This window comes from Pongo pygmaeus, chromosome 19 (assembly GCF_028885625.2).
Source record: "Pongo pygmaeus isolate AG05252 chromosome 19, NHGRI_mPonPyg2-v2.0_pri, whole genome shotgun sequence".
NCBI lineage: Eukaryota > Metazoa > Chordata > Mammalia > Primates > Hominidae > Pongo > Pongo pygmaeus.
Genome location: NC_072392.2, coordinates 60460330 through 60476538, shown reverse-complemented (window position 1 = coordinate 60476538; position 16209 = coordinate 60460330). Strand labels below are relative to the sequence as shown.

Sequence of the window (16209 nt, the reverse complement as noted above, 5' to 3'; positions counted from 1 at the left end):
TAAATTTTAAGCTATTTACCAGGTTGTCAGGGGTACTTAAAATGGAATGCAGACTATGACAAATGACTCTGTTATAGATGACTCATCTAACCACACTGAAGGGGGTGAGGAAGCAAAGAGCCAACCTAAGTAACTTTGGAAAACTATTTTGGCTGAAAGCTGAAGGATGAAGACAGAAAGATCTGTCCACAAACACTGTACTCTAGTTGGTAAATTTATTCCTCGGAGTAGTTGAGTTAGCAATTCTAAAGCTACTTTATGTATTTACTATCACTAAACAAATAAGTAAATATGTGGTAGATAATGAGTACCACTTCTGTGTCTGAGAAGGAAGTTATAAATAAGGAAAGGGGTGAAGGCAAGAATGGACCCTGTGATGCTGGATCAGAGTTGGAGGTAGCAGTAAAAATTCATGGGTGTTTAAAAATATATGTATAAATACCACTTGGTTGAGTCTTTTTTTTAAGAAATAAAAAAATAATAATAATAAATAGGCCGGGCATGGTGGCTCATGCCTGTAATCCCAGCACATTGGGAGGTAGTTAAGAGTTTGTGCCATAACTCATTAATTAATTCACCTAATTTATTCAAAAAAATTTGTGTTTTGATGGTCTTGGAGTATGTAGTATACTAAACAGTCTCTGACCTCATGAAATTTACATTATGGTTGGGGTAGGTACACAGTAAACAAACAAAAAAGTAAAACATAGTACAATATATGGTGGTCAGTTCCACGAAGAAAAATAAAGCAAGAAAGAATAATGCTATGGTTTGAATGTCTCTTCCAAAACTCATGTTGAAACTTAATCCCCAATGTGGATTAATGAATTAAGGAGCTGATGGATTAATGGGTTATCATGGGAGGGGAACTGGTGAGAGACCTGAGCTGGCACATGCACACTCAGCCCCTCGCCATGCGATACCCTGCACCAGTCTAAGGAGAGTCCTCTCCAGGAACAAGGCCCTCACCAGAGTGACCCCTCAACCTTAGACTTCTCAGCCTCTAGAACTGTGAGAAAGAAACTCTTTTTCTTTATAGGGATACCCAGTTTCATGCATTCTGTTATAAGCAACAGAAAACAAAGGTAATAAGAATTACAGGAGGAAGGCCAGACACAGTAGCTCATGCCTGTAATCCCAGCACTTTGGGAGGCCCAGGCAAGAGGACTGCTTGAGGCCAAGACCAGCCTAGGCAACATGGCAAGACCTTCTCTCTACACAAATTAAATAAAAAAAAATTAGCCAGGCATGGTGGTGCATGCCTATAGTTGTAGCTACTCAGGAGGCTGAGGTGGGAGTATTGCTTAAGCCCAGGAGTTTAAGGCTGCAGTGAGCTGTGGTCGTGCCACTGCACTCCAGCATGCGCAACAGAGCGAGACCCTGTCTCAAAAAAGCAAAAAAAAATTGTAGAAAAAGAAGAGTTTGACATTTTTTAAAAGAAAAGTTTGACTAAGACTGTGATATTTAAGCAAGTACTCAAAGATAGTGAGGAAATGAGCCATGTGGCTATCTGGAGAATGAGCATTCCAGGCAGATGAAACAGCAAATGCAAAGCTGGGTGCTGGGGCATGGGTGTATTTTGTCTCAACTGTCTTACAACTGATGCAAGATTTTTCTCAGCCCCTTCACTGGACTTACAGCAGGGGTACCCCCTCTACTCAGCCCACCACGCTCAACCCCTTGCAGGAGGGAGCACATGAGTGAGTGAGTGTGGGGTCCAGCCAGCCACTCCTAGTGCCAACACAAGAGCAACCTCCATGCAGGGCCTGCAGAGGCACCCAGCTAAGGGTGCCCGAAATCCCAAAGGCCCAGAGGGGTTGTTACAGTGCTCCTTTAGTTCCACTGTCCATGGATAGCGGTGTGTTAACAGTTCAGTTGGCCCCTTGCCTCATCACGTGGGGCAGCTGCCCTCCACCAGTGAGGGCAAAGGGCCAGTGTGACAACCTTTCCGGGTAAAGTGTCCCAAGCTCTTGTCCAGGGTCCAAGAAAAATGAAGTCGCATGGACAGTTGAAGGATGGCAAAGGTGGAGAATTTTAGTGAGTGATAAAAATGGCTCAGTGGATACGGGAACAGGAGAGGCAATGAGAAGGGCAGGTCTTCTTCCCCAAAGTCAGGTTGTCTCTTCACAAAGTCAGGAGTCTCCTCTTCTACCGACTGAGCCTGGGGTCTTTATAGGCACAAGATGGGGAGTGTGTGCTGATTGGTTTGTGAGTATGCAAAAAAAGTTAAAGTGAAAACACCACTCAAAGATGAGCACGACTGTGTAGAAAACCGATTAGGAAAAGCTAGATATATGTGAAATAGGTGAAGGATGGGGATCAATAAGAGGAAAGCACATCAAACAGGAGGACAAGTTCTCAATCCAGTCCAAGGATTTAACTTGTAGCTTTGCTTTCAGGATTTAAGTTGTCTTCGACTTGGAGGTGGGTACCCAACCCTGTCTGTCTAGGCATTTGGCTGCCTTTTGTCACTATCATTATATATGAATAATTAGAATAGTTTATACTGTTAAATTAAACCTGTCTCCAAGCTCCTCCTCAACAGAGCTGATGCGATGTTCAATGCTGTTATTGTGGCCCCTTCCACTTCCTGGACTCAGTGCAGAGTTCCTATGCCCCAGAAAGGGGCCTCCAATCCATGCTGGTCAGTGCTGGGGCGGTCATGCCCCAAGCTCCCAGCTGAGCAGGCTGCTGTCTGCTTACCATGTCCATCTTCCTCCTTGTGACTAACTTGGCCTCCAAAGACCACAGCCTATAGAGTCCAGTCCCAGATATCCATGTGCCACCCTGTCAGAGGTCCTGCCCCATGCAGGAATGCTGCGAGAGAGCTGAAATTCCCTGTTTCTTGGTCCTGCATCTCCAAGGTAACTACCAATCTCTCCAACCCTATAGGCTTCAGCAACCTACCAGTTTCCTCTCCATTCTCCCTCCTCCCTCCCCCGCCCCCCACCGTACCTCAGTTGAGCTCCCTAGCCCTGTGAGCTATGTTTGTTTGTCACTTGTGTTTTTGTTTGTTGTTATTTGTTTGGTTAGTTTGGTCTATTGTTTATTTGCTTGTTTATTTTGTTTTTTCAAAACAAAGGCTTGTTAATCTTCCCAAAGACAAAGAAAATTCTGCCTTCCAGGACACAAAGCTATAATTGCTCTCTTGAGAGAGGGTGAAGGGAAAGGTATTTTTAGTCTTTGAACAGAAGAAAATTAAGATTTCAATCGCATTAACATCTCTGGAATCCTTTCCCAGCTCTCCACCTTCAGGACCACCAGGCGCTACCTCTTTCCAGGATACCATTAGTTCCTACCTTCATCATTGCAACAGGGTGCCTCCTGACCTTCCTCTCTGCAGTCCTACCCTCCACCTCTTCCCCACCCTAAAGCCAAGTGATCTTTCTAGACCAATAATCTAATGACCCTTAAAATATCTTTGCCAATTAAGGAACAGGCACATGTTCCAATTCAGGCCAGTGAGATGTAAGAAAAGGCTTGCCAGGATTTCTGGGAAAGCTATTCTTTCTCTTCTGTGAGATTCTCTGCCTTCCCCTGCAGGGGATTGTGTGCCATTTCGCCTGCAAGGGAAGGATGGAGTTGAAGCTGAGAGGAGGCAAAGCCAGGAGAACTGCAGGGTGAAGGAAGCCAGGACCATTGAAGTAAGTCAACCCTGAAGTCAATCCTATCCCTGGATTCTTGTTAGAGGTTTTTTTTTTTTTTTTCAAATGATCAAAAAATATGGAACAATTATTGGTTGCATAGCAATGTGAATACTTGACAAAACTGAACAGTACACTTAAACATGGTTAAGATGGTACATTTTATATTATGTGTATTTTACCACAACTAAAAAAAATTACACCAACAACAGCAACACAAATATGGAACAAATCGTATAATCACCATCCATGTGCCCAGCATTCAATTTGAAATTTGCCTTGTTAGTTAAGCCGATTTGAGCTAGTTTGTTGCTGACCTGGACCCAGCAAATGCATGCTAAGTAATACGGAATGTGTACCTGGAAGTAGGCATGCTGCAATTAACAGGCTTATACTTGATGGAATTGGCTGAAGAAATAGGGCTTGATCATGAGCTAGAAAGTTAGCAATCCTATTTAAGGGATTGTGAAATAGAACTGGTTTCTCTGCCTGTTGAAGTTTAATGTGCAAAAAAAATCACCTGGGGATCTTGTTCAAATGAAGATCCTGATTTGGTGGGAACTGAGAGTCTGCATTCCTAACAAGCTCCCAGGTGGTGCCACTGCTGCTGAGCCATGGACCACACTTTGGATAGGAAGGAGTTACACTGATGTGTCTGGGAATGGGGACCACATACTATGCAGGCTGTTGCATTAGGAGGATGGTGGGGAAAATTCAGGATATTGCATTGTGTTACCAACTTCTTACAGCCCTCAGTAGGGTTCTACAAGAGACAGGCCCTTAGTTTCACACTGGCCTATGTGAAAACTAGAAAATACATCTCTGTTAAGAGAAGTTCTCTCTTGGTGGGGCACAGTGGCTCATGCCAGCACTTTGGGAGGCCGAGGCAGGTGGATCACAAGGTCAGGAGTTCAAGACCAGCTTGTCTAAGATGGTGAAACCCTGTCTCTACTAAAAATACAAATATTAGCTGGACGCAGTGGCAGTGCCTGTAATCCCAGCTACTCGGGAGGCTGAGGCAGGGGAATTGCTTGAACCCGGCGGCGGAGGTTGCAGTGAGCCAAGGTTGAGCCACTGCACTCCAGCCAGAGTGAGACTCCATCAAAAAAAAAAAAAAAAAGAGGTTCTCTCTGCCTATGAACTGCAATTTAAAAATGGCTGAAATGTGATCACGTGACTATGTCATCTTGGTCAACTTTTTAGAGTCTGCCCATATTTGTAGAATGAATGCATGAATGAGTGAGTGAGCTTGCTATAAGACAGAGCTAGATAATTAGAGCCTCCCAGCAATGAAGCAGGTTGCCATGTAAATACTGAGCTCCCCAACCCCGGAAGTATTCAAGCAGTGACTTGATGACCATCTGTCAGTTTTAATGTAAATAAATATGACCTGGGAATTTTGTGAAAATGCAGATTCTGATTTGGTACATCTGGATGGGGCCTAAGATTCTGTATTTCTGAGTAGCTCCCAGAAGATTCCAATGCTATAAGACTTTGGATCATACCTTGAGGAGCAAGGATGTAGTGGGGAATCCTACAGAGGGTAGAAAGTTCAGCTAGATTAGTAGTTTCCAAATCTGCCTGTATGTCAGAGTCACCCAGGAGATTTGTTAGAAATAAAGGTTCTCCAACTCCAATGCCAGAGCTGGAATTCTGTAGACCAGGAGCAGAGTCTGGATGCCTGTATTTTTCCCAAGCTTTCCACTGATTCAGATGCAGCCTTTGGGAATCACTGAACCAGAGGCTTCTGAAATGTGGTTCAAACTCTAAGCTTACTTTTTAAAAGAATCAGACAAATATAAATCAGGATGAGGCAAAGCCAGGCTGACTAAAATCCCCTTGCTATATTTACTTGACAAATATCACCAGGGTCAAAACACTGCCCTGTTATTTATGAGTCCTAGATCTATGCTTAACTCCATTTCTAGAGAATGTCACATTTCCTATATTTTTGCAGATTGGAATTACATTGTGCTCTTAAAGTAGCCCAATTAATGATTTCTTGAACCCCATCAACTTGTAGTGAAACAACATAATTATGTTAAAAAAGGGAACTTCCACATTAGGTTTCTTGGAGAATGTTTCAAAAGATAAAAATAGCAAGGAAATCTAGGATTGTGTGACACATTGAAAACATCCCACAAGCGGGAATCGTCCCAACTGAGTCTGTTAGGTCATGGTCTCTTGCTCTCATTGCAGCTGTGAGCAGGGAATTGCAGATCCCTAATCTGAGGTTGTAAAGTTTTATTGCTACAGATTTGATGAGTTCTAGGAGGGCAGAATCTCAGGCAGATTTGATCAATTTCTGTTTTTCTTACCCATTCATCATTTTCTCTTTTGACATGGCCACAAATGGGAGGGTTCATGAAGGTGGGCCGGCGCCAGGTTTTAGAACTTGGGGCTGGAGGGAGAGGCTGGACTTTTACCCCACTGCAGGGGTTAGAAGGGCCAGTTGAATTTGTAGGATGTGAAATCCAGTAAGGACCATGATTAAATTGCCAAGAGTGGCAGTGCCTCGGGCACTGGATCGAAATTCAGGGCAAAATTTCAGAGTTTAGACATGGAAAGCTAACAGTGGGACCATCACCTCATGGGGTGCCAGGTACTGAAGTCAAAATAGGCCTCCTGAAATCTGTAGCAAGAAGGGAAAAGAGAAAACATGAGTTACTATAAGCAATGCAGGCCAGTTTTCAGCTGTCAAGCTAGGAAATTCTGCTAGGCTTTATTTCAGCAGACAGACATCATCAGCTATGCAGTAGCCAGGTCCACAGGGACTTCAGAGAGGTGGGAGCAACTAGCCTAGGTTGCCGAGTTCAAGAGCAGAAACCCTGCCTGGGCCAGCTGCTGTCCTCAGGCTGAAGATGGACTGTTTCACATCCATGTGACCAAAAGAGGGCAAAACTAGAGTTGGCTCCTTGGGGACAGGGTGGTGCCATGGCCCCCATCATCTCCTTTTTTCTTCCCATCAGATAGCAAGCAGCTCACTGGAGAGCCACACAGTCACCAGGACAGAGAGAATGCCCAGCAGCAGAAGCCAAAAAAAGAAACTTTCCCTTTCTGTCTCCCCTGTCTGTGAACTATGAGGACGTGGGGTTGAAGCCATTTCCTTTTTCAGTTTCAGCTTCTGACCCTCCTCAGGATTGGAAGTGGAGATTCAGAGGCTGGGAGGGTGAAAGCATGACATCTCAAGAACCAGCTCGTGCTGAAGTCGCTGCTCACCTTCCTGTCTCAGGGATGCTCCTGATGCTAATGACGTCATGTGAATCATGCTCTACGTGTCTGCATGCCTGAGCCGAGCTTATCCTCATGGCACCCTGTGAGGCAGGCTGCTGCTCCTACTCCCACTTACCAGAAGAGGAAGCCAAGGCTCAGAGACTGAGTAACTCTTGGGGTTACACAGCCACTGAGCAGGGTCATCAGGGCCCTATGAGGTTTCCTTCTGACTCCGCTCTGAACTCACTCTCGTAGGCCCAAGCTGGGTGCCTCCCCCAGGGAACACCGCAGTGGCCCAGAAAACACAGAGCACAGGTTACATTTGGCTCACATTCCTGGTGTGTCCATTGTAGGTTGCTGTGAAGTAAATTTTAAATTTTTATATAAAAACAAACAGAAAATTTCTTGAGTGGGACATAAAAGCATGAATTTGAAAGTTAAAATGTAAGATATTGACCTTTTACTTAATAATAATGTAACAATATTGCTTTATTAACTGTGACAAATGTACCATTGTAAAATAAGATAATCATAATGAAAACTGGGTGTGGAGTATACAGGAACTCTGTATTATCTTTGTAATAATATGGTAAATCTAAAATTGTTCCAGAATAAAAATTTTTCACTTTAAAAAAGTAAGATATCAAATAAATTTTAGAATCTCAGTTTCTTTCAGGGGTACCTGGTCACGATTACCTTTTGTTAGAGGCCTATCAGAGGCCATGTTGCTCGCTGAGTAGAAGGACATTCTACAGTGCACGCTTACGGCCTCTTGAAAAGCCTGTATTCATTAAGAGAAGAAAAAGAGAGTGGGACAGTGAAGATTCTTTCACTTCCTCTCCCCAGCCTCTGTCCCCTTCCTAGCACTGTGCGAAGAGTGAGAGGCAATAACCACTTCACCCTCCTCAGGTTCCCACCAGAGTGGAAGGGATTCCATCACAGACAGACTATTTGAGCATTTCACCCCATTCCAGCCTCCACCACAATCTTCCAGAGCATCTGTTATCCTCATGTACCCCAAAATCATCAGGGCGGAGCCCCAGGTGGGAAGTAGTGAGAATTCAACCATTTACAGTAAGTCCTGGGGAGCACACACCCTGCACCCTGCCCCACTCTGTGGGTTAGTCAGCAAGCAGGGCAGGACGCCTTCTCAGGGCACCTACTCAGGACACCAGCCTCCCTCCAGCATAGACACCGAAGAAGGCAGCTTCGCAAGCCTGGGCACGAAGCAAGCATGGGTTCTGTTGCTTCTGAAAGATTCTTTCAGCATCTGGGAAATAGGCATTGAAGTTCTGTCTTAAGGCTGGAAAAGGAGGCTTGAACTGCTATTTTCTCCCAACTGTAAATGAGCTAAGATTTAGTCGTTCATTACGATCTCTTGGCTCTCTCTGTTCCTTTCCAGCTTCTGATGGGCAGTGGGGGCTCTAAATCAAGGAAAATGGAAGAGAAAAGAGAAAACTTCAGACATTATTCCCTCTAGCTACATTTTTTTAAATTTTATTTTTAAGGTTTTTTAAGAGACAGGGTATTGCTCTGTCACCCAGGCTGGAGTATAGTGGCACTATCGTGGCCCACTGTAACCTTGAACTCCTGGCCTCAAGGGATCTTCCTGCCCCAGCCTCTGAAAGTGCTGGGATTATAGGTATGAGCCACCACACCCATCCCTAGCTACACTTTAGTGCAGTATTTCATTCAGGCTAGAAAATGGTCTTCAGAGACAGCTTTAGAACTGACAGTCAAGAACTTGGACTTGAATGACTGAATTAAGCCAAGGTAATTTTTATACCAGTGTCATCATCTTTATCATCAAAGCAAATCTTATTGATTGTACAATGTAATTTATAGCTCTTGAGAAGTTTCTGATTTAATTTGGGCAGGAGGAAAGAGGCATAAAGAGACAATAAATAGGAAAAGCAAAGCGGAGAAAAAGAGTTAGTATGCAATGCTTTCTGGAGCTTGGCAGACAGGGATAGCTTCATGGAGAAGACAAGACTTGAGCTAGATATTGGACTTGGACAAGAAGGGAGAGAACGAGTCAGGTATGGAGAATGGCAGACGAACAGAGGATCAGGAATGTGCATGGCATGTCAGGGAGTGAATAGTTTACTTGGCTGCAACAAAGAGTTTGGGTAAAGGCACAATATGTGATAGGCTGGGATAGATACGGGCTTAGGCAGTATAGGGCCTTGGCTAATACCTAAGACCTTGTCCTATGGGTAGTGGGGTGCTGTGTACAGAAAACTTTAGCGTAAAGGGGCATGCAGCTTTGGGGCACAGTCAGGAAGACCAGTGAGAAGGCTATGACATTGGAGCAACATAATTGTAATTTTTTTGCAATTACAGAAATTGGGGCCGGGCACAGTGGCTCACACCTATAATCCCAGCACTTTGGGAGGCCGAGGTGGGTGGGTCAGTTGAGGTCAGGAATTCGAGACCAGCCTGGCTAACATGGTAAAACCCTGTTTCTACTAAAAATAGAAAAAATTAGCCAGGCGTGGTGGTGCAAGTCTGTAGTCCCACCTGCATGGGAGGCTGAGGCAGGAGAATCACTTGAACTCAGGAGGCAGAGGCTGCAGTGAGCCAAGATAATTCCACTGCACTCCAGCCTGGGCAATAGAGTGAGACTCTGTCTCAAAAAAATAAAATAAAATAAAATAAAAGGGGGGGTAATTCAGGGCAGGACAGAACCAGAATGTGGGGAAGTCAAGGAAGCCACAGAGGTAAGAAATTTATGAAGGACAAATGGACAGGATTCAGTGACCAAGAAGATGGGAGGAAGGGGAGGAAGAGAAAAGAGGGAAAGAAAAAAGAAGAGTGCCCAGGGTGTCTCCCTGGTTTCCAACTTGAGTGACAGAGAATGATCACATTCCCAGCAGAATTTTTCTTCTTTCTCAACAAGATTCTTCCTGTTCTTTTGTTTCTGGTTGTCCGTCAGAACTAAGGAGAAACAGCCTTTGGGATAGTTGTCCCCCTACCCCATCCCAGCTGGTCCTAAGAGTAAGAACATAGGATTCTCATCCCCCTTTTATATAAAGAGAACCTGAGGGTATGTAATGTGTACAAGACTGTACAATGAGGCAGAAGCTCACTGGCACTGGGACCTACAAGATCTACTGAGTCACAACTGAATTCTAAACATCACAGCCCAAGGGAACCAACACAATTACTTAACTTAGTAGACCCATTTCTCTTTCCAGAGAAGGAAATTGAGACCTCTGAATAAAGAGTAATTTTCCCAATGTCACATGCTGCTGACTAGCAAGCTAAGACTAGAGCCTGGCTTGCTGAGTTTTAATAATCCAGTGCTCCTTGCATTTTCGCTAGTTGCTTTGTCACATCTGTATGCGCGTGCATGTGCAAAACACATACACACACACATACACATGCTTTCTTGCTGGAGAAACAGGGCATTTTATTGGCATGATATTTTCTTTATGGACTTATCACAAAGCATATCATCAGACTGCTCACGGAATAACAATAGCAATTCAAGATTGTTTTTTGTTTAAAATCCCATGTTTCTTTATTTGTGGCTTAAGTAGGAATGGGTTTATTGCCCCATCTCTACCCTGAGCAACTCAGGATTTATTCAGGGTCAGATTGTCTTGCTCCATTGAGGTCTGTCCCCTTCCCCAGCCCTATGCCGGCGGGAACAGATCTGACAGATTTTTGCTTAAGCAAAATCTCTCTAGGAAGAGAGAGGATTAACAGTAAGAAAAAAAAACAGAAGCACATACTATTAGGTGCTCAGTGAATATTTAAGAGGTACAGGGAAAGAGGGAGGAAAGGAAAGACAACACTGAGGGGAAATGGGTGAATGGCATTAACTGAAAAAAAAAAAAAAAAAGATTTTCCATTAATGAAGAGAAGGAAGAGACAGCATTCTGCCTGCCCACCAGGCCGGTTCCCAGGGAAGCCCTTCAGTCTCGGCATGCTGTGGCTAATTGGAAAAATTCATTGATCATAGGTTTGCCAGTTGGAACCCTTGTGTTATGTCAATCTCAGAAGCCACCAAGCATCAGATCAATTCTCCCACTAAAAAATACTAGGAGGCCAGGCTCAGTGGCTCATGCCTGTAATCCTAGCACTTTGGGAAGCCAAGGCAGGAGGATCACTTGAGCTCAGGAGTTCGAGACTAGTCTGGGCAACATAGGGAAACCCTGTCTCTACAAAAAATTAAAAACTAGTAGGGAATGGTGGCGCATACCTGTAGTCCCAGCTACTTGGGAGGCTGAGGTGGGAGGATGGCGTGAGCCCTTGCACTGACTGGTGGTTGCACCACTGCACTCCAGCCTGGGAGGCAGAGTGAGACCTTGTCTCAAAAAAAAAAAAAAAAAGTTGCTAGAAGAAGATAACAGAGCCTCCTCCTGTCTGCTAGGGAGACATTCAACCCATCCCAAATATTTCTTTTTCTCATCTACAAATCCCTCCTCTCTCCAAAGGGAGCTGCCTGGCAATGTCCCCATCCCTTCCAACAGCTCATGCCGCCCTGGGACACCATTCAGAGAAGCTCTGCCATCTGCACACACCTCCAGGTACAGCTTAAGCCAGAGTACCTGGGTTCCTCCCTTCTCCGGGGTAGAACTAGTGGATGAATCCCAAAAGGGGTAAACATGGGCATATAGAGCCATTCTTGGGACAAGAAGTCTGTTTGTTTGGTGTTCTAGGAAACCAACAAAAGGAAATGCATTTTAGCCAGGAAAGAAAAAAAAAAAACAACCCTGCCCAGCTATGAATGACAGCCAAGCCGGTGGACAAGAGTGAAAACAGACAGCTAAGGAAGGGACTAGCTATGCGCCCATGGGAGAGAGCACCTGACATGGGCCCAGTGTGAGAGCTACAATCACCTTACACAAATAGAATGGTCACTGTGTTACTGACCATGAGTATCCTTTGGATCAACCAAAGGTTGTGTATGCAGCATGCAGCACTCTAATTCTAGAAGGCGACAGAGGTGAGCCAGCTATGTCCAAAATCAGTCTCATTTATAAACTGTGCATTCCTGGGAAGTGTGTGTGCATGTTTGTGTATGTGTGTGGGTGTGTGTACTGCCATGTGCCAGCGATAGACCTTATCTTCATTGGGTACTCCCTACTGCTGCTGCTTTTGCTAAAATATCTTGGACTCTGCACTGACATATGAGAAGCTATTGGCCTTTTTAGATTTCTCCTGGACTTTCTGCCTTCCAGTCTCCATTTCTCAGGCCAATTTGCCATTCCCACATGGGAAGACATCTACCTGTGCTACAGATTTGACTAGACTGAGATAACCCATGAAAACATGTCATCACATGTCAGCAAAGCTCTCAAATAAAAATTAGCTATAGAACAATAGGCATGTCACCGTCAGATTGACTGCCTCCAGGTGTGCTTCATGCCAATATCAAGGAAGGACCTTACTGGGCTGGAGCTGACCCTGCCCCATCCTATTTGACCCATTACAGAAAGACCAAATCTAGGACATATCATACCACGTCATAACATGATAAAACCCAGGAATGATCAGATCTGTATTTTGCTGTTACCCTGACCAGTAACTCACTGTATTTTGTACATAGGAAGCAATGTTATCCTTTCTAAAAGGAAGTTCCATAGGGTCTTCTAAAAGGAAGTTCCATCTTCAAATTATTCAGAACCAACTAGGTCAAGATCTGCCTAACAACACAGCTTCCTGAACATATTACGCATAAAACTCAGAGGCAAGAACCTTGAGAAACATGTGCCAAAGTTCAGGGAATGGTCAGACACAGAAAAACAATGCTTGGCTAAGGAGCTGAAATGTGTTTCAAAGAAAACGAGAAGAGCCTGATGTCTCATTCACCTCTCCCAGACAGCTGCCTTCTTCCGAGATGCCCAGCTTATTTGCCTGGATTCATCATGAGAGAAGTAGTTTTTAGATATATTCCATCACCTAGAGAAAGGAAATATCATTTTTTGAAGGCGAACCAAGAAGTCTGGTTTGGGGTTGATAAATTTCTGACAGTTGCTCCCAGAGTATTTTCAACTCAAAGTATAATTTCATAAAGAGGCTTATTATGTTTTAAATTGTCTGTCTGTAAAATATACTTTCATGAAATTTTGTTTTCTCGGAATCTTCCTTTTTCCTTCTTGTATGAATCTAATGAACTTGAATTTCCAAAGTCATTGAGGTAGGAAAGGTATGTAACATTATACTTGAGCTTTAGGCCAATAATTTATAGGATAGTGGTGGTTTTGTTTTGTTTTCTTTTGTTTTGTTTTATTGAGACAGAGTCTCGTCCTGTCACCCAGGCTGGAGTGCAATGGCATGATCTTGGCTCACTGCAACCCCTGCCTCCCAGGTTCAAGTGATTCTCCCACCTCAGCCTCCCAGGTAGCTGGGATTACAGGTATGCACCACCATGCCTGGTTAATTTTTGTGTTTTTAGTAGAGACGGGGTTTCACCACGTTGGCTGGGCTGGTCTCCAACTCCTGACCTCAAGTGATCCACCCACCTCGGCCTCCCAGATACTGGAGTTTTTTTAATGGGTCACCCTATAGAAGGCATGAAGTCATAGAATCATAATAATCACCAAAAACAACCATTGATTTCAATACTAGAAAATTTGAGACACCAGAAGGTGAAGTGACTTGCCTAGAGCCATACAATGGCAGAGGCAGGGACTGCAACCCACTATCCTAATGAAAGCTTAGGGCTCTTCTCACCACTTGGTGGCCAAAAGTATTTTGAAATTTTGACCAAAAAAAATTAATGTTTATTAATCACTTTAAATCCAAAAGATGAATCCACTGGATTCCACAGTAAATTGGGTGGAAAGTAAGGGAGGGATCAAAGGGCAGCAAATATATGAATGGGGAGGAGAACCATTTAGCTAGGTGCAAAAGTAAATGCAGTTTTTGCAATTACTTTTGCACCAATCTAATAATTGTTCATAATTCTAAGAGCTATTCGGATCCCATTAGGAGCTTAAGAGGGACAAATGTGCTCAGGGCGTGCAGTTTTTGCCTTCCAGGACTAGATCAGGATCACGCATTTAAGCTGGAAAATGGAAAGAGGAGTTGCTTCACCCACAGTCAGTGGTATTGCATCAACCAATCCCTGCCATTCTACAGTTTCCCGGTGCATCTGCCCGGAGTCACACGGTCTTTCCTGCTAAGCCTCAGCGTCTCCTCCAAGCCACATCAAAATCTTTCCTTCTGGGCCTTTCCCAGAAATAAATTCTTGCTGGAAGGTATAAAAGACCAGCTCCTCCAAGCAGAGCAACTCCCTGGCTGCCGTGAAAAGACAAGGCACTGGGCAGGTAAGACTCGTCCACTTTCATCTTTCCTGGTTTCTGCAAAGTTGATGATGGAATTTCCTAACGTCTTCTCAGAAAGCTTAACACTGGATTTGGACTTGTCTCTATCAGGCACTTTCTGGTGCCAGCTTTAGCCACCCCATGGCACACTCCCCTTGTTTGGTATAAGAGAGAATGTAATTAAGCCTCCCCCCACCACCGTGGGGGAAAAAGGCTTTTCTGTATCTGAAAACTATGTCAGAGAATCATAAACTCTTAGGGCTGGAAGGTACCATAGACCTCTCTTACCCACCTTGTTTAGGAACTGAGACCTAAGCAATTTAATGTGTCCAGAGTCACACAGGAATTTGGCGGAAAACAGTGACAGAATGGTGCTCCCTGTGCTGTTCTTGAGACAGTGTGATGAAATCTGGCCTCTCCACTGTAGTGGAGATTTTGCAGTGTTTTAAGGGGTTCCCTAAGCCGGAGCTGTCAGGTCTTCATCTCATTTCCAGCATCTCATGCCTGCCATCTGCAGCAGATCCGACCGTCTAGTTTGCCCTCAATGTCTAGTCCTAGCTGTCTTAAGTGCCCCGTGGACACCTGGCTCTCAAGCAGGTGTGTGACCTGTATGCAGCAGTAGTAGGCAGGCTTCATTTTGGGAGAATGGGGTGGTTAAATCATATTTTTTTAATGCAATTGTGTGCCTCAAATCATTTGGTTGAAGTAGATTATTTCTGCTCTAGAGGGCTTGATAAGAGCTATCTCTTCATTCTCATCCTGATCTTGGAGTCACTCAAAAGATCAAGAGAGTGTTCCTGCGGGTGATGGGGCAAGAATTATGGCTTTCCTATTGGCTCACTCCACCACCCTCCACAGGGCTGTTTACAGTCATGGAAGAGAATCTCACTGACTTCATCCCTTCTCAGGCCTTCCCCCTATCTCCTCGGTGACTGCACAGCCACATTGAGAACCAAAGTCTGGAAGGCCTTGGTACTCAGAGTGTGGTCTGCAGACCAGCAACATCATCATCACCTGGAGCTTACTGGAAGTGCAGACTTTCAGGCCCCTTCTATGACCTTCTGAGTCAGAATCTGCATTTACCACAATTCCTAGTGATTAGTAGGCACATTACAGTGTGAGAGGCTTGCCAAGAGACCATCTCTGCCCTCTCCCTCTGCGACCTCCAGATGCTGAACCTCTCTGCTCTAGGAGTTTTATTCATTCAGCATGCACCCAACACCTACTATGTATTGACATGCTTAGGTCCTGGAAAAACAAATAAATAATATGGAGCCCTTGAGGAGTTTGTGGTCTGATAGGGGAAACAGATGTGAAGACAGTAATATGAGATATGGATGAAATATTGTGGGAGGACAGAAAAAGGAACGATGTAACTTTTCCTGGAGAAAACTGGTAAACTTCACAGAGGAGGTGGCATTTGGTCTGGGTTTTGAAGGAAGAATAGGAGTTTATTAGGCAGAGAGTGTATTGTATAGGGAAGAGCATGAGTAGAGGCATGGGATTGTGGACCAGCCTGGCATTTGAGGGGCAAAGGCTGTGGCTCTGTCTCCAGATAGTGCTTCATGTCCCAGGGAAGGCTCCAGGCTTTGCTGCAAACCGAAGGGCTTGGGAAATGGTTTCTGCACTCACCATGTTGATAAGAATGTGGATAAATATCTACACATCACAGAAGCCTCTTGTTGGCCTCTTACACTCTAAAGCCCCATGGCCTCTTGCCCTGTGTGGTTCTGGCTGCAGACAGTGTCCCTCTAGAATCTTTTTGCACACCCCCTTTTCAGTGACATGACCATGTATTTACCTGGCTCTGATTTTTGTTCACACCCTTCCTTCACACCCACCAGGAACACTGCCCAAGACATGGGAAAATAATTTATCTCTGGCCTTGAAGTACCCCCTCCTCCACTCTCCAGTGAGGAGAGCATGAAGGGGGTCCCAAAGAAGAGGAGAGGAGAATTGAGTATTTAAGTATTGTTTCCCGTTCAAATTTCTCAACTTTCATGTCTTCTTCTATGATTTTGTCTTCCTCAGTCTGTCTCAGATGATGTCTTTTAAAAAAATGGACTAACTTTTTA

General features: G+C 44.4%; 1 protein-coding gene across 2 annotated transcripts in view; it reads left to right on the top strand.

Annotated features, from left to right (window-relative positions):
• LPO (lactoperoxidase) overlaps positions 1 to 16209 on the top strand; it is a 48821-nt gene that overhangs the window by 4849 nt on the left and 27763 nt on the right. The window contains exon 1 of one of the 2 annotated variants that reach the window (XM_054457958.2): positions 13982 to 14137. The exons of the other annotated variant lie outside the window; for it this stretch is intronic. The gene's annotated coding sequence lies outside the window, so the exon portion shown is untranslated. Of the gene's footprint in view, positions 1 to 13981; positions 14138 to 16209 lie in introns of those variants that run through there. 2 annotated transcript variants of the gene reach the window in all.